Here is a 21,775-nt window from a genome sequence, read left to right as displayed (position 1 = left end):
AGCAGTGTGCTCTGTTCCCTGACATCTCTTATGCAAACTTCCTCCTGGCTCTTCACTCACTCACCTCCCTCACCCTGGCATATACTCACCCATCCTCTGCCATCTCTCTCTATTCTCATCACAGACCCAATATTGGCTCCATTTGTCCAGTGCTTGCTCATCACTGGATGACCCCAGTCGGCATCAATGGAGGGGCAATGTCCAAGCAAGTGATGCCAGAAATGTTCTTAGAAGGGAACTACTCAAAGGTTCTCTAGGCAAAGGAGTTTTGAATACTCATGTGTTTCCATTTATATTCCCTGTCACACCCATTTTACAGATTATAAGACTGAGGCATCATTGTCATCATAATAGTGAATACTTATATTACTATAAAGATAATACTGTTAGCCAGACATGGTCCAATATTACACAGTGATAACATTTAATCTCACGATGGCCATATTAGGTAGGTGCTATTATACCCATTTCACTGATGATAGGCTCAGAGAGCAAAGCAAGCTGCTGGGTTGGAACTCAAACTGAGGTATGTCTCACTCTGGAGACCAAGCTCTTAACCACAGTGTTCTCTGCCTTTCAGGTTCTAGTTCTGCAGCTCTCTGTGAAGCAAGTTGCCAGTGGCATCTAAATAGAAAGAAAAGGAACCAGATAGAAGGATTTAGCAAAGGAACGAGTCTAGTGTTAAATTCCATCACCAGCCATGCTCATTAAATAGCAGATGATTATTAACATATAAACAACATTTTGAGAACAGGCAATAGGTCTATAAATAAGATAAATTTATTTGCAAAGGAATAGACTAAGAAATGCAGTGACTTTCTAATTAACTTAAAATTATTTAATCAATACAACACAATTACTTTTCAAATAATCTTTGAAAGTTCCAAGGAGTCTTGAGGTGTTTAACTGCTATTTAACCAGATAGCTGCAGTCAAGTTACACAGATATCAATTTCAGAGCAAATGCTCTTTGCAGATCTATCGCTCTGTCAGAGTTTCCATTAGAAAGATGTATTTTCAGGGTTTCAGGTTACAAATTAATTTCCTTTCTTTGTTGTTCACGGCGGTTGGTGGTGGAGGGTGCGGGGGAGTGGAGGGAGGGGTGGTTGGAGTCCCTGGTACAGGATCTAGGGCTCCTTCCCCATGTAATGCAGGAGAGAGAGGTACCACCCCGCCAGCAGGGCAGTTTCCCCCGAAGCAGAGGGATGCTGCTGCCGATGACTCAGTGTAGGACCCAGGTCCAGCCCAGGTTTCCCTTAATGGCTCCAGAGATGTAAACCATGAGCAGCCTTGGGCCAAGACTTGCGCCAGAAGTTTGCCTGGATCCCACTCATATCCGCTATACTTACTGTGGGGAACCCATGAGGTGAAGGCAGTAGAGAACAGAACAAGCAATGGAGACAAAATCAGAATCTCTGGAATGTGTCTTAACAAGAACTCCAGGTGATTTGTATGCAGCCTATGGATTGAGAAGTCCCGCTCTAACTTACTTTAAAAAACACTTGGTAAGTGACAGTCAGTGCTTCTCAAACTGTGTCATACACATACATCACCCGAAGATCTTATCAAAATGCAGGTGCTGATTCAGTAGGTGTGGGGTGCGGCCTGAGAATCTGCATTTCCAACAAGCTCTCAGAGCTGCTTGCTGATGCTGCGGTCCCAGCACCAGGAAGCCAGGCCTTTGAGGGGTGTCTGCCTGGTTGGGAAGGGATGGAGAGGCGTCCAACAGACTGGGGCACAATTCCTAGCTCCGCTACTTGCAAGCTGCGTGACCTTGGCCACGTCACTCTACCTCTGAGCCAGTTTCCTCAGCTATGAAAGGGCATGAGGAAGTACTATGTGCTTTCAAGGCTATTCTGATGGCGACATGCCTGGACTTAACACAGCACTTGGTGTGTAGGAAACACTCACACAGAAGCCGAGGTTCTGTGGCTTCTGAGGGGACGGACGGGACTAGTAAGGGCTCATAGTTGCTCATTGTTTGGTTATGATTAACTGAGGGCTGCCGTGTGGTACCACAGGCCTGCACCAGCGAGCACGGTCCCATTTCCTCCACTCAGTGGCTCTGTGTGAGAGGTCAGGTGTCATTTGTTCTGTTTTGCAGATTAGGAAGCCGAAGCTCTGAGAGCTTTAGTAACTTGGTCCAAGTCACAAAGACAGTGAAAGGCAGAGCTAGGGTTGAAATCAGGTCTTCCTGCCTAAGTGTCTAACCGCCCAGTCTGAGACATGGTTCTGTATGCAAGGCCTGGGTCAAGGGGAGACGAGGGTGGTGGCTCTGCAAAGTGACACAATACAGGACTAGGTCATAGAGGACAGGTGGGGTCAGACGGACGCCTCGAGGCAGGAACACTGAGCCACAGAGGAGCATCAGGCCCAAGAGGAGGAGCGGGGCCAGGCTCCAAGAGGATTTGGACACTGGGCAGTCAGGAATAGAGCCTCAAAGAGATGAGGGCTGTCTCCCCTGTGCCCAGTACCATGTTGACCCAGAGCAGAGCTCCTTGAAGAGCAGTTACATGAATAAATTGATGGACTCATAGATTAGTTAATATTTTGAAGGCAGCAACTGATTTGGAATTGGTGGGTAGGATGTGTTGCAGTAGGAGAGAGATTTTCCCTTCTGGACTTTTCTACATTAAAGGGGGAGCTGTTCAAAATAGAAGAACAACAGGAATATTTCCCTTGGAGCGCAGCCAGCGCACACAATGCCTCCTTTTCTTCCCAGGGCAGGAGGCGTTGGGGGCCCAGCCCCTCAGCGGGTGTGTGCAGCCCGGAGCCTGCCCGACATACTTACCCACTTGTGCACAAAGCCCCCTGTCTGCCAAGCCCAACACACACGCCTCCTTCACCGCAGCCCTCTGCTGGGTGGGTGTCGGCGGCCGCTGCTTTTGAAAGTCCCCCTCCAGGGCTAGAGCGGGGCTCTTGTGGTGGGGTGTCCCCACTACTGTGCAGAGATAGGAAACAGTGATGCTTTCTCACCCATCCAGTCACCTTCGCAGGCCATGAGGCATGGAGTTGAACAGCCCAGCGGCTTGAGAGAAGGAAAGGGAGCCTTCCTGTTCAAAGATCAGCCTTTACGGATGGTATTCTCTCATCAGAAACGAATGTTCAGGCCCATGTCTAGGTTCTGTGGATTCATGGATGAATAAGACAGGGAATAACGGCCCTTTAAGGAACTCATGGTTCAAAACAGGAGGTGGAGACCTAAACCAGGACACGCGGTATTATAGGGTTGAGCAAAGGCACTACGGAGGACCACGAAAGCATCACAGTGTGGTATCTGAGCTGAGCACTGCAGGATGAATAGAAGTTCGCCAGGCAGGCTGGGAAAGCAGCCCTCTAGCCCTGAGATGAAAACGTGTATGGCGGGGGGTGGGCCTGAGAGATGACCCGTGCCCCAGGCCTAGTGTGCGGGGTGGGGGGGCCCAGAATGGGGAGGGTCGGGACTGGAGGTCAGCTCTTTTTATTCTGTAGAAAGTAGGGAACCTGCAAAGGTTCTTCAGCAGGGGAGGAACCCGATGAAGGCTGGCTTTTGGATATGGCTCTGGCTGCAACGAGGCTGTGTGTGTCCCCAGAGCCTGGCCCATTAGTAGACAGTAAATATTTACAGAATGAACAAATGATTTCGAGAGGGAAGACAGAGTAGCAAATCTGATGAGAAGTCTGGCCAGACTTAATGCTTTTCACTAACTGCTCCTTTTATGTTTTGTGTTTTTTTTTTTTTTTTTTTTTTTACTTTTAAGAGAGCAGCAGCTTTTCTTCTCCTTTATTGAACCATCACAAATGTATATAATCTGAGACTGCAGGCATAATTACATAACGTCTTATCCTGCCGGCAGTTTCCTGACTGTTGGCTTGTCTTCCGGAATAGTTTTGTCAGCTCCTTGACGGCTGGGGCAGTGCCTCCGGCGCTCTCTCCGCTTTGCCCACAGCATCTATCACGTGCTGAGCACACAGTAGGCACCGGGTAAACAGAGCCTGAATCAGATCCACAGAGCAAAGAGCGGGACAGCCTCCTGCAATTAACTGAGACCCAAGAAAGGGATACATACGCCCTCTCTGAAGATGTGTTCACATCCCTACTTGTAGGCTCTGGCATTTCCTAGTGGGGACCTGGGCTCAGTCAAGGCTTTCAAGTACTAACACTAAGGGTCAAGGCACAGACTTTGAAATAAACCAGCAATGAGTCTGGGTAACAGCTGGGTAAATAGAACACTAACACTCCAACAACATCGGCACAGAAAGATGTGTTCACGTACATACGCAATACTTATTCAATTCTGAAAAGAGCATAGCCTGGACCTAGGACTGCTAGAGGCAGGAGAGCATGACGCTTAGGAGTGTGGGCTTTGGCATCAGGTGGGCTGGAGTTTGAATCCCAGCTCTGCAACCTACCAGTGTTTATTCAGCAAATTCCCTAAACTCCACCAGCCCCAGTGTCCACACAGGTAAAATAGGAAAATCACAATTTCCTCTTTACAGGGTTGCACAGATTCATTGGGATGAAGTAGAGCAAATGCTTATTACAGGGCTTACAGTGGGAATTGAAAGTTGATGACTTAGACAGAAAGTGAGAAAGGAGCAGGACTTGGCAACCAATGGGATTCATTGATCATCCATCCTTTGGTTGCTGAATACTTATTTTCAGTTCAGGCACTGGATCAGGGAGGAGAGGGAGGTGTCAAAACCTGCAAGGTTTCAAATCTGGGTAACCCGAGACTGGTGGGAGCAACAGCCGAGTTAGGGAAGCCAGCTGGGAAAGGAGATTTGGGAGTAGGAGGCTGGACCATTTGTCCTTGGGCACGAGCGTGTCTGCCCAGGGGTTCACACACAGAGGGGGGTTCATCCTGCAAGGCTGGCCCAGCAGACCTGGGATGCAGAGTCATCCACGTTGGCGTGGTCACTGCAGGGGTGGGGTTGGGGTGAGGAGCAGGAGCGAGCAGAAGAGGAGTGTGGGCAAGTCACACCGGGAGTGGATGAGGAAGAAGTACCAGGGTGGCTCCCAGACCAGAAAGCCAAAGCGGGTGAGTCCTAAGAAACCCAGTGAGGCTCAGTGTCAGTAGACCGGGGGAGGTGCCCAGGGTTGACAAGATGGTAGAAGCAGCAGGTGGGGCTACTCTCGGCTACTTCAGTGGATTTTGGGGCAGAGATGGGCAGTGGCCCAAGGGAGGGAGAAGGTGGCCAGCATGTCTGCAGGCCGAGGGGAGAAGTCAGGGCAGAGGAATGGACAGTGGGGTGAGGGGGCAGGAAAGAGAAGATGACAAGAGAGCGGACATTTACTCCAGGCTCTGTGCTACAACACACGGCAAAACTGAATTTGATCTTCACCACCGCCATCAGAGCTGGTCATTTTATTAGTCATATTTTGCATCGAAGAACTCAGGCACAGAGAAGTTAATCAACTTCCAATCTCAGTGGAACTGAGCTCTGGCATCAGAGTCCGTGGCCAGTTTGAAGGAGGGTGTTTCTGGAGGTGGGAAGGGACGGTGTTTAAGGCTGGGCTCTAGCCGGGGAGAGGAGAGCCCGGATGAGGAGAAATGGTGAGGTGGGGAGCAGAGTCAAGCCACCTCAACGCCACCTTCCCAGTAACACAGGAATAGGGCGAGTGTTGAGAGCAAGGACAGACAAATGGATTTGGGAGCCTGAGGGAGCAGATGAGGTCAGCGAGGGAGCAGATGAGCAGTCAGTGAGGAGATAGGGGACAAACTGAGACAAATGTGAGGGTGACAAGTAGCAACTGAGGTCAAAGGGCATGGATTTAAAATAAATCCAGCAGTACCGAGGAGGGATCAGAGGAAGAGGACAGTAAAGTTTAATCTAGGATTGGGATTTACAAAAGCTAAAGGTGTTAAGAGGGGAGACAGGAAGGTGCAAATAGCATGGGTGCTGGCATAAGGGGTGAGGGGGATATTTTCAACATCACATCACTCACGGCAACAGGCACAAAGGTGAGGACGGGGCAAGTTGCCAGGATGTGCTGTACCTGAGGTCAGCTGGTTGGCCATGCCACCCAAAGACACCCTGATTCCAAAGGTGCCCAGAAGCCCCTTAGTCATCCCCAAATAAATCTCGGTTTAACAGTGAAACCTCATAACTCCACCGGCCAAGACCATAGCCACAAACGGCATGCGGCTACTGAGCCCTTGAAATGTAGCTAGTCCAAATTAAAATATGCTGTGAGTGAGTATAAAATACACATGGGTTTTGAAAACTTAGCATGAAAAAACAAATGTAGCATAGCCCATTAATTTTGGGGGGTATTTATTACATGTTAGAATAATGATACTTTTGCTATATTGGGTTAAAAAATAGTATTAAAATTAATTTCACTTGTTTCCTTTTTAAATTTTATTTAACGTGCTGCGAGAACATTTTAAATGTGACTTGTATTATATTTCTATTGGGAAGAGCTGGTCTGTGAGGCTACTCTCATATTAAACGTGGGCTAAAGAAATGGATCCGGCCAGTATGCTTGTTAAAGCAAATGAGGTTCTCTGAATCGCTCTCTCAGCGAGTCTGAGAGGATGGGAACCAGAACTGATAAGTTTTGACTTCTTGGATGTGGGAGTAGCGGGCCAAGGGGCTGCGGCCTGAATTAGGCACAGGGTCCTCCGTGGAGTACTGGAAGAGGATTATACGGTGTGCTACCGAGTGAGGCAGATAAAGGGCCAAACATTCAAAATGAGACCCGGTGTTGGAAAAGCCCACAAACCTGTCAGTGACAACAAAGGAGAGTCAGCACCAGGTCATTCTCAACCCCCCCAGCTCCTGGCTGCCACCTCCACTGACCTTGGGGTGACCTCCAAACCCATCCCCTTCCCCTCCTCCCCCCAGTCTCTCCCAGCACACTAAGCCCAACAACCTCATGCATTCCAAAAAGTCTTCCCCCCTCGCCAGCACAAGGGCCCCTCTGGCAGCCCTCCCTGTCAGGAGCTTCCTGCCAACAATTAGAGAAGGAGGCAACATGATACAGCACAACCAGCATGGCCTGCAAGCCAAGAAATACAGATTTGTCCAATTTTTGCTGTGTGAGTTTGAGTCATGTCACAGCTTCTCTGGGCCTCAGCAGCTTCATTTGTCACATCATACTGACCTAAATCTATTGCCTTGTCAGAGCGTTCAATAAGGTAATGGGAGTAAGAGGTCTCTGTGAAAGATGGGTTACACGAATGAAAGCGAATATTGTCTTCTAGAGCCGGAAGGGGAAGGAGAGAAGTGAAAAAGGATAAATCGGTAGCAGGAGGGGAGATCATTTGCAAAGACAAGGTAGGAATCCCCCTCGTACTAAGAAGGGCTGACTTTACCCACTGGCAAGAGGGTGCCCCCACGAAGGGCAGGCACAGGTCACAGCCTCCCTATCAGACATACCTTCCTATCCAAATACCTGGCTTCAGGAATTTTCCTGCAGCTGAATAAATAAAAGGGAGTCCAGAGAAAAATGCCCTAAACAAAACTGGAATGCATCTGTTAATGAACTGCTTGAGATTTTAATGTTACTCAGCACTGAAAAGAGGATTTTAAACTCCATTGTGAAAAGTTGTAATTCACCCCAGATTCACCCTCACCCCTCACCCGCTCCCCCACCATTCCTCTCCCAACGGGGTGAAGGGTGGAGAATGAGGAATCCAAAGAATGAAAGATATTTTCTCAATGGTGCAATGGGCTCTGATCACCCTGTATCTAATAAGCTATGCTGAGCACATCTGCATTCTATTTAACCCTCATTCTAACCTTTGAAGGAAGGAATTATTATCCCCATTTTATAGAGGAGAGAACTGAGGCTGGGAAGGGCACAGTGGGGATTCAAAACAAGCTCTTTCTATCCAGCGGTCTCTTCCATTGCAGACTCTGTTTACACAGGCTTAGAGGTGATATAACGACCTCTGAAATGTTCAAGATAGAGCATCAGGAGAAAAACATGGCTGAACAGCATGGGAAAACTCGTTTTTATTAAAAAAATTTCTATCCAGACATATATGTGAATATATACCTAGATCTATGCAAGGATATACATATATCTCATATAGGTATGGTGCCAAGTCTAGAACAATACACTCCAAACTCTCATGTGCCCAACCACCAATTCTTGACAGTTCATGTAGTTTTCTCCTTCATATGTTTCTATATTACTTTAAATGTTTGCTACTAACTGGTATAATATTTTAAGTAATTTTTTAATAAAAACTTTCCCAGTAGGGTTTATTGAGACTTTCAAATTATAAAGACTACCCACTCATGCACACAAACACATACACTCCAAAAATTATTCAAAAAATAGAATAACTTTTCTCTTTTCCATTCGTTTCCTTGTCAATTTAAAAAACCACACAGATTTCACTTTGTCCTTCAAGAGTTCAATTTTTTTAAGCTAAAAAAGTTAATAAGGTAGTAAATGTCCTACAAGGAAAGAAATATTTGCCAAGGACAGTGATTTTGGTGTCCTTCTGCAGCAAAGACAGCAGAAGCCATGGTCGAGAGGAGTGGGGACAATGACTCCCCACCATCTCCATCTTTCCAAGTGTCCACTCCCACCCTTCACTTCCCAGAGTTTCTGTCCCAAGCCATCACGCATCAAGCATCCCATTTTCCCCACCTAACTGCTACTCCCCAATTAAAATTTACCCAAGGAGTAGTTCATTCCCTAAGCTAATAAAGGAACCACAAAGTTAACAGTTCACAATTACTTTTCTCCTCCCTTATAATGCATTAGCATTTTATTAGGAGCTTTCTGAAATATTGCACTAACTTGAGAGTGATTTGAATGGTGGAGATTTCAAGCTAATTGGCCAGTGGGAGATACAACCTGTGACTATGGGCTGCAGTGACACCCTAAATGTCTACCACCCACCTGCAGGCCAGGTGTTGCCACGTGAGGATGAAGTCAAGGCCATATCACAGCTTCTCTGACGTGATTTTTTTTTCCAGAAGAAGCCAGGAATGTGTATTTATGAAAAATCTAATCTTTTAATGTTGACTTAATTCTTTTCTTTTTTAACACTATGCAGGTCCAAGAAACCCCACATGCAGACCAAATGTCACCCGTGTGCCCTCTAGTTAGGCATCAAAGTGGTCTCAGCCCACCTTTCCAGCCTCACCACAACTCCTGCAGCCCTCACATACACAGCGACAACTCACCCTGTGCCTGAACACCCCTGAGCCTTTGCTCATACTGTACCAACCCCTTAAGATGCCCTCTTCTGTCTTCTCTACCAGAGTCTTTCCCATCCTTCAAGGATCTGCTTAAATTGCACCAACTGCTTCTAATCCTAACTATCAATCTCAATTAATACTGCCCACTCTCCAAAAAGCTGCTTCCCTGCCATTATATCTCCGCTGACTCTAGCACTTTGCACATTCTGCCTCTCATTGCCATTATTTCCACATGGTCTAATCTTTCTAGTAGATCATAAATTGAAAAAACAGAAGGAAGGATTTTTATGTGTGTGCCAGATATGACTTTGGTACTGTTCTCATTTTGCAGGAGAGAAAACCAAAACTCAGTGACGATGTGATCATCTTGAGCTTTCTGTAGATACAGCTTTGCATCTTCTGGACTTCCTTCTGCTCTCCCTACTCAGACTCCAACTCCTTCCTTCTCCATCTGGTAACTCCTACTCAACCCTCAAGACAGCTTTACCTACCAGCATCTTCCCCTTCTCCACACACCAGTCAGGCTATATCACCCCCCACCCTGGCTCAGTTCTGTGTTCCCACACTTGTAAGAATGTCCATCAGAGCACTCATCCAACTGTCCTGTCTTAGCTGATTCTTTGTCTCTGTTGAACTGTAAGCTCCTTGCCTAGCTCAGTACCTGGCCCAGAGCAAGCGATTGGTCAGTATTTAATGATGGCAGGAAGGAAAGGAGGGAAGGAATGGTGGAGGGAAGGAGGAAAGAGGGAAAGAGAAGAAAGCCCAGTAACAGCTTACAGGCAGTCAACAAACATGAGGTATAATGAATGAACTGCATGGCTCCAAGCCCCGCTTCTGGGCTGGAATTGACGCTGGCCCTTTCCTGTTCCAGCCCCAAAGCAGATAATTGGGAAGACTCCAGTTGTACCCACTTCCTCCCTACCCCTAGAGTGAGGCAGGCAGCTGGCAGGTTGCTGCTTGGGTTCGGGGCCCCAGGAACCAGCATTCACTTCCACTCTTTATTCCTGGTCTCCAGCGGAGGGAGAGTGAGTGATTTTCAGCATCAGTCAGGCTCCGCTTTGGAAGGATAACTTCAGTTGTGATGGATGACGGCGGGGATGAGTCTTCCCCGGAGGTTGGCAGGAAAATGCACTAGGGAGGGCCGATGCACAGAGGAGGGCCGACAACAATTCTCACTGCCCAGGGCAGACAAGGCAGAGGGGAGTATCTTTTCTCAGAGAATCCTGAAAGTGAGGTGCTCTATTCTGGAGGTTGCTGGAAAACGCCTGTAACACTGCTCCCCACACCACCAACCCTCCCATCCCTTCTCACCCTCATTCACAGGCCAGGGGGATGAGCCAAGTTGCTCCTACTCCTGGACCCTCTCCCTGGCCCAGGTCCAAGAGAACCATCCTGGTCTCAGGAGAAACTGCAGAGAACCTTGCCTGGGTTGATGTTCTCACATCCCAACTGCCCTCTCAGAGGAGTGGTTTATAACACCCAGTGAACCCTGCTTGAGCTCAGAAGGATAAGGAGAAGTCTGCTCTCTTCACTACCACTCCCCCACCAAAGTCAAACCAAGGGGGGAGACCAAGGGTACCGCTCCTCCAGGGAATGCAGAGCCTCAGAGAGCTCTCCTGGAAAGCAAACGATCTGGAGAAAGGTCACACCCTCTCCCAGGACTCGGGCAGGATTCGCAGGTCCCCTCCCACCCAGACTCCACATCCCAGCAGCTGGGGCAGAGGAAGCAGGGTACCCCCCTCCATTTCTCCTTTCTCCTCCCTCCTCGTCCTCTATCTCCTCCCTAGTGACCCACCCAGAACCTTCCTCCAAGCCCCCAGGGGCCTTCAATCCCCACCTCCAGGATAATTCAGAATAGCAGGTGCTCACTGAGGGCCTGGGGCAGGCCTGGCATGCACAGCCAGTACGTTTGCTCAGTAAATCCTCAACAAACCAGGAAGGTGGGATCTTTTACCTTACTTTAAAAGTAAGAGAATGAAATCTAAAACTGCCTTATAATTAGAAAGGAAAACAATCTTAAAACTGTGGATGAAAAACATTGCCAGCCATATCAGTAACAAAGGATGCTGCGGCCACCAAGTCATCAGCCACTACTGATGTGCGTGAGTTGGGGGATCTCATCAGGATGCAGACAAGGAGGCGGCCCGGCCTCTGCAGCCACCCCCAAGAGTGTACCGTGAGGGAACTCAGGATGTGGAAGAACAGAATACTGGCCCTAGATAGCTAGGTGTACATTAAAGGGATGATTTCAATGAGCCCAGAATTTTGCACTTTCCCATACATAGAAAAGCACTAAATTCCTTAACCTGAGATATCTGGTTTTCTTTAATTAATGGGAATCTTCTGATGTTCCAACTACCTGGTCTTTGTGGCAAAACTCCTGCAAATCCTGGCTCCACCCCTGCCTCTTTGGAGCAGCCCCTTAGAGCCATCTGAGAGGCCTTCCCAGGCTCGAGTCCTCAGACAGTCTGCTGAATAAAACATAACTCTCAACTTTTAGGTTGTGTATGTTTTTTCAGTCGACAAAATAAAAGGAGACTACATTAAAACAAAATCCTTAAAAACAAACAAACAAACTAATAAAAGCCCGGACTTTGGCTAGAGAACTGACCCAATAATCCTACTGCCTTACAAAGAAAAGAAAAAAACCAAGCTGATTTTATTGATTACTTGTTACGTGTTCAGTGCTTTATGCATGCTATCTCATTGCATCCTTGGAGGAACCCCATAATGCAATCTCTTATCCCCACTTTACAGACGAGAAACTGGAGGACAGGGAGGTGGTTTGCCAAAGCCCAGGGCATTCTGCTCGCCACAGGATCACAGGAGTGGGCTAACAGATTACCTTCGGGGCAACACATTTTCATTTTAACAGTAGCTCTCTGGAGAAGACAAAGTAATCCAAAGGAATGAAAGGACTCTAATGCCAGGAATTTCAGGCCTCAGCTCTACCAGTGGGCAGAGTTCTTAGGGCAAGAGCCTTTCAGCACCACCAGGCAGCACCCGAAGGCGGCCACCCACGGGCCTGACTGACACGGGGGTCCTTTCAGCAGCTGGCAAAGCCCAGGGTATGGGGATAGAATGAGGGAGAAGATCAGGTCAGAAGGTCAGCGCCAAGGCCAGAACAAGAGTGGGACAAGTAAGCAACTGTAGAACGCATGTGATTTCAGGTGCTCTACAAATGTCCCCTCACCCAAACATATCAGCCAGCTTAATGGTGTGGAAGAGATACTTCCAGCGTTAGTGTCAGGGCCAGGCAGTGCGCTGACGCAAGAGGCCTTGGTTCTCATTCCAGCTCAGTTATGCACTTCCTGAGCCACTAAGGCCTGCCATTCACCGTGGTTGGTCCTGTGTCCTCAACTGTGAGATGAGATGGGGGATAAGGACGCATCTAGGTAAATGGTGAGGTTTCCTAGAGACAAGCTTTAGGTGATGTGACCCAGAACAGGTGCCAAGGATGGGCAATGGGGTCTTGAAAAGGGGATTGAAGGATACCGTTCATTTGCTTTGATCAAGGCTCTACTGAAAAGGACTCCATGCCAGATGCTACCCAGAGCATGAGGATGGGGAGGGGAGCTTATACCCAGAGGAGACAGCCTCATAAGTAACTCATGAATTCTCCGCTAAGAGGAGCAATGCTGGTTACTCACAGGCCAGGTTTGTGGGGTTCAGGAAAGCCCTCCTAGAGGAGTTCACGGGTGAAGAAGATGGGGACGATCACCTACTATAATCAGAGTGAAGGCATTAATCCGAAATGAAGCACTAGAGACAGGAGATGCAAATTTAGGAAGGATGTATCATTATCTCCATTTCACAGATAGGAAAACTGAGGCTTAGCATGGTCAGTGACAGAGCTCGAGTTAGGACTCAGTTCTGCCTGACCCCACAGCTTTTGCTCTTAATTTTTATCCTGTCCTCTCTCCTGCAGCATGTGTGCCTGTAAGTGGATTCAGGGTGGAGAGCGGAAGGAAGGAGGTGTGAGAACACACAAAAAGCTGGAGAGGAGGATGGGAAAGACAGGAATGGATAGTAAGCACTTTCTTACCGAAACAAATTGGCAGCCATAGTTCTTCCAAACAGACGCTCCTGTGGCTGCCTGTAGTGGTTTTCAAGAGCACAGGGCTCCGGGGTCAGGCAGATCTGGGCTGAGCTCCTGGCTCCACCGCTTAATACCTCAGTGACTGAGAGCAAGTATTTAACCTCTTGGATCCTCACTTTACTCACCAAAACAATGGGAATGATAACAGTCAGACCGTATTGGGTAGTTGGTAAAGATTAAATCATTGCTACATTTAAAGTGCTTGGCATAGTGTCTGGCACGTGTTAAGCGTTCAATAAAAGACAACAAAAAACCAACCACTATTATAATGTTGCTCCTCTCTCCAGGCTTCCTCTTCAAAATAAACATCTGGCCAGTCCTCCCACATCCTCACTGACTGCCTTCTTCCTCCGTTTAGCCTCCCTTGCTTTCCCACCATTTGGAACCCACTTCAAAGCTACTTCTCCCACTTCTACTTTCTAGGATTCTAGCTTGCATTTGATCAAGCGAGTCATCACTTAATCTGCACAAACTCCTTAACCTCTCAAGAACGTAATTGACCATTCTGTGGCTGTTTCAATAGACTGGTCTGCATGGGATCAGCCAAGCAATCAACACAGGGGCTGGTGGGTTTGTGGGCTGATAGGAATTACTGAACCAGTTGCCTATGAGTGACTGCAATTTGTAAATTTACTTCTGCATATACATTATAATCTTCTGCCCAAACCACAAATTGTGTGCTTTTGCAAATTTTCCAAACTATTAAATGAAATTTACTACTGCTCAAGAATGTCTTGCACTAATTAGACAGAGATAGATGGGTATGTGAAAGATTAAGATGAGGGAGGCTGGGAAATTGGGAACTAAAGCTTACTGACCCTTATCGGGGGTCTTAACCCTTTTTTGTGCCATGGAACCATTTAGAAGACTGATTAAGCCTCTGGACCCTTTCTCAGAACACTTTAAAACATATAAATAAAATGCATAGCTTGACTACAAAGAAAACCAATTACATTGAAATATAATTATTAAAAATGTTTTACAAATTAGTGTGTAACATAGTAATAGATGTTCCTTATTAATATATTAAATAACAAGCTCTAGTAGCAGTGTAATAACTGCTATAATTTCAAAGCTGCGATGGGCATGAATCATAGCTCCAGACAGCTGCAGCAGCTGAAATGCGAAATGAAAATATCTGTGATTTCTACTCTTGCCAACGTCACACGTACTGCAAAAACACTGGTTTGTTGCCTAAATTCATAATTGAAGAAAACACTAAATAAAGATGTTATTTTTCCCCCTACCCAAGTTCACAGACTCCTCTGAATTCTATCCATGGGCCCCTTGGGGCTGTTAACCCCAAGTTAAGAATCTGTTCAGTCCTTCATAACTCAGCAAGTATCTGTGCAGGGCATATTCCTGAGTTCCAGCCCATCTTTCTCAGGGAATCTCCACCCACAGCCCTTCCTGCTTCAAAAGGTCAAGTCCTGCATGTATGCCCCTCCTTTGACCGCCCCTCCCATCTGATTGGCCGAAGCTGACCAGAGATCAGCGGCCACATGGCCTGGAAAGACCGCCTCAGCTTCCAGAGAACCAAACTCACACATCAGGATCCTCTCTGGAACTTAAACTCAGAGACAAAAGGGGAGGCTCGTGTGATGGTACAGTGAGGGGGTGGGGTGGGCAGGTCCAGAAATGAACCAACAGCACTCAAAGTGAAAACCAGTGGCCAACTGCACTGGTGGAAGAGGACCGAACTCAGAATCCTCTCCCCGCCACCCCGGGGGCGCCTGGCCTCCTTCCCTGCCTCTGCTTAGATATTAATGCAGAATTTTATGGCTCGTCACCCCCTTCATTAGACTCAGCTCAAGGGAGTCTCTGCTGTCTGTATGAAGAGCCCTGAGCCCGTATTACCAACAGCACGAGCAGACGAGCAAGCTGAAGTTCAGTCAACGTGAGCTGCTTGCTCTGGCTCACAGGGCTAGTAAATGGGGACGCTATCTTCCCTCACTCACCTCCTTTTCTGAGGAACAGAGGGATGGGCGAAGGCCTTTATTATTCATTTATTTAAGAATCACACAAACGACACAGGAAAATGATCTCTTAAGAAATTAATCATTCCTGATGACCCGGCCCCACTACACGCTCAGTGTCACACCTAAGAAGTGTGGCCCCTGACCTTACTAGGCTATACTCAGCCACCACCCAACTTGACCTTCCTAGTCCTTTTAAAATCTTTCCCCAAGAGCAGGACAGCTACCTTTTCCAAGGCGGATGGGAGTTGGGTGCTAAGGATCAGCCGATGAGCACAGCCCCTGGAAACACTCAGCTTGGCTGCCCTGCTGTGAAAGTCAAAATTGATTTCACTGAGAGCCGGCGTCTCTGGCTTCTGGGCAGAAACCAGGCTGTGGAGGAGAATCGGCACCGAAGTCTGCTCTTTTATCTTTGCATGGAGTAAATTCTTCCCAATGTCATATTTCTCTGCAGCCCCATCCCCCCGTCACTTGACATCAGAGCAACAGAGTATAAATACATAAACAGACCAAAGGAGACACAAAGGATCCTTCCACACAAGGCAGGGAGGAAGCAGGGGAGCCACAGCCACGTTAAAAAATATATAGATAACCAGCCAATAATTTTTATTTATTTTAGGGGGAAAAATTGGGAGGGGGAAGGGAATCAGGATCTGTGTCTTCTCCCACAACGCCTGCGTCCCCAGAAAGCCAAGTGGGGGATGCGGCCCAGGCCCTAGAGCCCTGCAAGGCAGTGAAGCATTCCCTTTGAAAACAGACGTCTTTGCCTTAGAGAAGGAAGGTTCAGCCAGCTTCTTCAGACACCACAAATTTGTAACTGCCTCCGTATCACATTAACCATCTACTTAAAATCTTGGGGCAGCATTTGTTTTATCAGGGAAACTGTGACAAGCCCATTTCTATTGATTGGGTCCCTCTTCTTTCCTTTAATCCCATTTTGAAATATTATCCATGTAGACTGGAAACTTCGCAGAAAGGCCCAATAGAAGCCTCTTAGTCTAAACTCTGGGTCGGGAAGATTAGCACTGTAAAGTACAGAGAGGTTAGCAGTCCAGCTGTAAATCACACAGCTGACTAGCAGCAGATCTAGGCTCCAGCCCTGGAATGCCCTGGCTTCCAAGCCCGGGCCTCTTCCCACATGCTCTCCTACAGAACAGCACAGAGTGGTGAGCTGGCTGACCGACAGACTGCTCCGTCAATCCCAGTTTTATCATTTATTAGTTCCATTTCCCTGGGCAAGTCACTTAACCTCTCTGAACCTCATTTTCCTCATTTGTGCATCTGGGCCTATGATTGTAACTATCTCTAGGATTACTGTGAGCATGGAATGTGCCAAGGCTTGACACACATGTACCCTATTATTCCATTGTACTGCTTCTGTTTCACAGAAGCGAACGGATCTGCCATCTGAAATTTGATGACTATCCACACCCAGATGATAGGCAGGAAAAGATTGTTCGTAAACTCATTTTACAGTTAGGAAAATTGTCCCCCCTCCCCTCAGATGACGTAACTTGAGCAAGATCAGAGGTGGTTTTTTTTTTAAATTTTATTGAGATCAGAATTTTAAAAGCAAGCACATTCTTAGCTGTCCTGTCTTCCTACCACTCCTCCAGAGCAATGGGTTGAATAAGAAGCAAAAGTTATGTTTTCCCTCCCTCCTCACAGAGCAGAATGATGTATCACTAATTCACACTCCACAACCCTTCCTTATAAACTGGAATCAGCACAATGCTTGGTACAAAGCTGTCTGGTACAACACAGCTTTGATGAATGAGTAAATTACTGGATCACTGAAGATCCTATCTGCAGACAACAAGGCAATGCTGCCTGAAGTAGGTGTCTCATTGCAGAAAGCAGACGCAGGCAGGCAAGAGCTCTGGTGGCAGCAAGTGAGAACCCCATTCACTTCGCACCTTCCCACAGCCTGCTCTGAGCAGAAGAAGCCTTTGACAAGACCAAGAGCTAGTTCCCTAACTTCAGTGGTCCCATCCAGAGCATTTCCAAACCTGGCCCACATGACTTAAGCCAGAGCCCAGAAGACAACTGCGAAGCACACGTGACACTCCTCCAGCTAAAACAGATGTAATAACACTGCAGGCAAGGGGCAGTGAACAGGCCAGGGAGATGGCCCATCTGTCTTCCTAATTGTCAACTCTGCCTATAACAAGATTTGTCTCCCCGTCACACTGTAGGCTGCTACTGAACTGAAGCAAAACCAAGATATCCATCTTCTAGCCAGGAGCAGTGGCCTTCCCAAGGTGCCAGGGATGAAAGGAGGCTACTTAACTAAGAGAAGCAGAGACAGCAGGAAGGAGCCTGGACTGAGTCAGGAGCTGGGTGGGGGTTGAGGGTGCATGGCTGGGGGTTGGGGGGACCCGTGTTCTTGACTAGCTGTAGGTACTCAAGCAGTTACTGCACCTCATTGGGCCTCTGCTTCCTATAAAATTAAAGTCCAAAGTTCTGGAAAATGGGGTCAATGGGGGGAGAGGAGGGCTGTGACTCCTGATATTGTATGCAAGATATTGTAGGTCATATGCATTTGGAAGAGAGTATCCACAATTTTCACCAGAACCTCAAAGATATATATAACACTCTCCCTGCCCCCCAGAAAAAATTTGAGAAACACTAGACTAGATGGTTTTCATCCAGTAAGCGTTTACTGAGCACCGTGTGTCCTTCTTTGTGCGAGGTACCTGGGACACAAATATCACAGGAGACTCCTGCCTTTATGATGCTCAGGGCATTTTATGCTGGCTGCAACGGAAGCCTGTCCGAGGAGCTTTGGAAACAGAGAAGAGGGAGCATTTGACTCTGGTCAGGAAAAGCCTTCTGGGTTCAGTGTTGATGCTGACAGCTGAGTGTGCATTCAGTGACTGAACGGCAGAAAGAGTATTTTAGAGAAAGGACAGCATGTGCAAGGCAGCATGTGTTCCATGAACTGCTTGAAGTGTAACTGTGAGTAGAACACAGACGGTGTTCACTGGGGGTGGAGGTGGGGGTTGGGGTGGGGGTGGGAGGAGACGGGGGAGGGGCATAAGCCAGAAATGAGGCTGGAAAGGTAAGCAGGGCCCAGATTAGGAAATGCACTGTAAGCCACCCTGAACATTTTTACGTTGTAGGCAATGAGTTCATTCTAGTTTTAAAAGTCTGTGACGAGCCACCACTCCCAGCATAAATCTTCCTGAATTTTGGCAGGAGCCTTGGTCAGTTGTGAGCACAGTGGGCAACAGGGAGGAAAGAAATGCTGCCTCTTAGCACTGTGAGTGGGCGTGGGCTGGTAGTAAGCGCACTCATGGGGGTGAGTCCCACACTGGCTTCTCAGTCTCTCCTGCTTCTCTCCCAGCCAGGGGGCCGCTTACTACCCACTATTACAGATGGGAAAGGGTGGCACTGATTGGCCTAGGCTATGGGATGAGAAGGAAGGCACATGCCCATTTGGGCCCCTGGTCATCACTAGGTAAACAGGTTTTTAGTCCCTCTAAAGGACTCTGTTACTTGCCTCAGGGCCCTCCCACATGCTGTTCCTTCTGCCTAGAAGGCCCTTTCCACCCTCTTGAAGTAGTTACTACTTACCAGCCTTCCGAATGAGAGACTACCATTTGTGCCACAGATTCTCACAGCACCATACCCTTTCCTTTCAAAGAATTCAGCACTGTTCATAATTTGACACTTAGAGTAATTTGATTCAAGTCAGTCTTGACCACTGCAAGCTCCATGAGGCCAGACCGTGCCAGTTTTGTTCATTTCTGTATCCCACTATCTTGCCAGGTACGCAGCACAGAGCAAGTTACTTGTTGATTGAATGAAAGTCTAGTGTGGACCCTGAGCCATTCCCCATTCTCTCTGCCCTTTAACATGCCCCACAACTCGTATCATGGTCCAGTGAGGAGCAGGTTTGGACAAGGGCAGGAGGGCTGGACATTCAAAGATAGTATCGGAATGAACTCTTCCTCTATTCCAAAAGTAGCTCTGTGTTCTCCTGTGTCTTGTCTTGAACGGCTCTAAGGGAACCCGCATTTGGTTCACCCAGGGAGGTCCTTGGGAATCATGTTCAATTCAAGATGCTTTCTCCCCAAGCCTCAACCCGGTCACTGGCTATTTCCGGTCCTCTCTTGACCCTGCTTGGTCAATAGGACTTTGCGCACGCTTCAGGGCGTCAGCCTCAAGAGATTCCTTTTTCCTCTCTATAAAATACCTCCGCCTGGCCCTCCAAGCCCGTACATCAGGGAGCCTGAGAACTAAAACCGCTGGTTCCTGCAGCCCTAGCGGATGCCCAGGGCAAGTGCAATTCAGACCCGGTGTAGGGGTCATGGGACTGACTTTCCAAATTCCATGCTAAGTTAACTGGCCACTCTGCAGGGATAAAGTAGTTGGGGTCAAAAGTTTGACCTTAAGGGAGAGATGAGAGGGAGGGAATCTCACCAAGTGGCGTGCAGGCTCGGCAAAGGCGCCTTCGGTGGCGGCGGCTGCCAGCGCATCCGGCCCCCCCGCCCCAAGAGGCCCCATTGCTTCTACCCAAGGTCGCGGCCCAACTGGAGCGTTAGAAAGTTCAACCTGGGGCCGAGAGGTACCAGGGTAGGAACCGGGGGGCGGTTTTTGAGGAAGAAGGGAGACTAAAAGCTCGATTCCAGGTAGTCCTGGGAGCCGGCGGCAGGGCGTCCCAGTCCCTCAAGCTGCATCCCGGACCGCAGCGCCGGGCTCTGAGGCGCTGGGCGGGGGCTGCACCACCCGAACCGCAAGGACAACGCGGCCTCCCGTCTCCCGACCGGTCTGCTCCACCCCCAGCACTGGGGAGCGGGGAGCGGGTGCGGCGGAAGGACAGACGCGCCCGCCCTTGGGCAGACCCCTCTCCGCTCTGTCGCGGACCCCAGGCGAGGGCGCGGGGTTGGCTCAGGCTGCCGCAGCCTCTACCTTAAGGGAGCTGGGGATGCGGCGCGTGGAGGGGGCGAGGCGGGCGGCGAAGGCAAAAGAGAGGGGACGAGCACCGGGGCCAAGACCCGGTTAGCGCCGGGCCGGTGCGGGTAGGGTCGGGGTGGCGGGGTGCCTTACCTTGGCGAGCCGCGGGAGTCCGGCGGGGGGCGCCGGCGGTGCCTGGGGCTTCGGGGCGCACACAGCCTCTGGGTGCACGGTCCCCGTCCGGGGCTTGCTCCCCAAAACTGACGCACCCTCGTTGTCCTGGGCGCGCACCCCCTCCCTCGGGCGCCCTCTCGCCGGCGGTCTTGGCCTGAGCCCGGGGCGCACACCCCGCGGGGCACACCCACCGCGGCCGCTGCGGGACTGGCCAGGCGCGGGCAGGCGAAGCTGCGCCCGGCGTCGCCGGCTGCCAGCACCACCCGAGTCCCCGCCTTCGCCAGGGGAAAAAAAGACTCCTGACGCGGCGCGGGCTTTGGTGTGTAGAAGGGGCGGCATTGCGAAACCGAGGGGAGGGTCTTAGCCTTAATAAACTCCAAACGCTTTTGGACGGAGTTTGGAAGAAAACTTTTTGAAAAGAGACCCGAAAACTCCAAACCCGTGTATAGCGCTTTTCAGATTTCCAAAGTGCCTTCATATACATTTATCTTGGTTTATTTTTACAACAGTAATTAGCTGTTGGGGCATTTCTATCCTCTTACGGATGGGAAGACATCATCACACAAGGGAATGACTTGGTCAAGCTAGGACAAGAACCCGGTCTTGGTAACGGAGTCCGAGCGCAGTGAGGGGATGTGAGCCCCGGGCCTTTTCTCACTGCAGAGGTGGAAGCAGGGTAGGGGTGGATGTAACGGAACTTTTATCTCTACTAAGTCATTTCTTCTTCCCTTTGTCTTTTTGCTTCCCAGCCATTGCTTTAGCGCCACTAAAGGTTAAGTCTTTCACTTCACACTTTCACCTCCCACAGCGCATTTTATCAGTTCAAAATATTTGCATTTCAGTCACTAACCTTGAATGACCAGCTCACCAAGTGCCTTACGATGCACAACAATAAACGTAGGAGATAACAGCTGGTACCTCCCCCGTTTTACAGATGGAGACAGACAGGCTCGGCAGGGGCAGAATGTAGCGGAGGCTGCGGGACTCCAGACCCCAGCCCTGACTCGCTATGCGCAACTTTTCAAAGGGTCCGTGGGTGCACTGTAAAACCTAACCAAAGTGGTGTCATTTTTGACCCTGAGACTGTGAAGAAGGTAGGTAGTTTGGGGCAAGGGAGCCTTTGGGACTTTCATTTTCCCATTTTGATGGAAACATGGTTGTTACAATGATTGCATTTCCACTAGGGCTCCATTAGAAACAAACCAATGGCCCTAGAGCGACAGTAAATGGCCCAGAGGTGTGGCTGCAGTTTGGGGAATAACAGGGAGTCCTGGAGCCTGTGATGGGCTTGAAGGCAGCTCCAGGTTCCTGCCCAAGTGAGGGGCTGCTGCTACCCAGCTGGCGTCGATTTTTGCCATTCAGGGCAACAAGTTCATATGGCCAGATTGACCTATTTTTCAAGAGAAGCTGTAAGTCCAGATATTGAAGTGAAGTTTCCCAGTTTGTTGATCACTCATTTAAAAATACTAAGCCTCTGATAA

The 21,775-nt window shown here is 48.8% G+C and overlaps 1 protein-coding gene across 2 annotated transcripts in view; it reads right to left on the bottom strand.

Moving 5' to 3' along the window:
• The window catches only part of KANK4 (KN motif and ankyrin repeat domains 4), a 66,698-nt gene extending 46,252 nt beyond the window's left edge, over window positions 1–20,446 (bottom strand). For both annotated transcript variants that reach the window (XM_064493515.1, XM_064493512.1), the window contains exon 1: window positions 20,274–20,446. The gene's annotated coding sequence lies outside the window, so the exon portion shown is untranslated. The remainder of the gene's footprint in view (window positions 1–20,273) is intronic.
• Between the last annotated feature and the right edge of the window lie 1,329 nt (window positions 20,447–21,775).

Source organism: Camelus dromedarius, chromosome 14, assembly GCF_036321535.1.
Source record: "Camelus dromedarius isolate mCamDro1 chromosome 14, mCamDro1.pat, whole genome shotgun sequence".
In the NCBI taxonomy this organism is placed as follows: domain Eukaryota; kingdom Metazoa; phylum Chordata; class Mammalia; order Artiodactyla; family Camelidae; genus Camelus; species Camelus dromedarius.
This window is presented reverse-complemented; position numbering and strand designations above follow the sequence as displayed.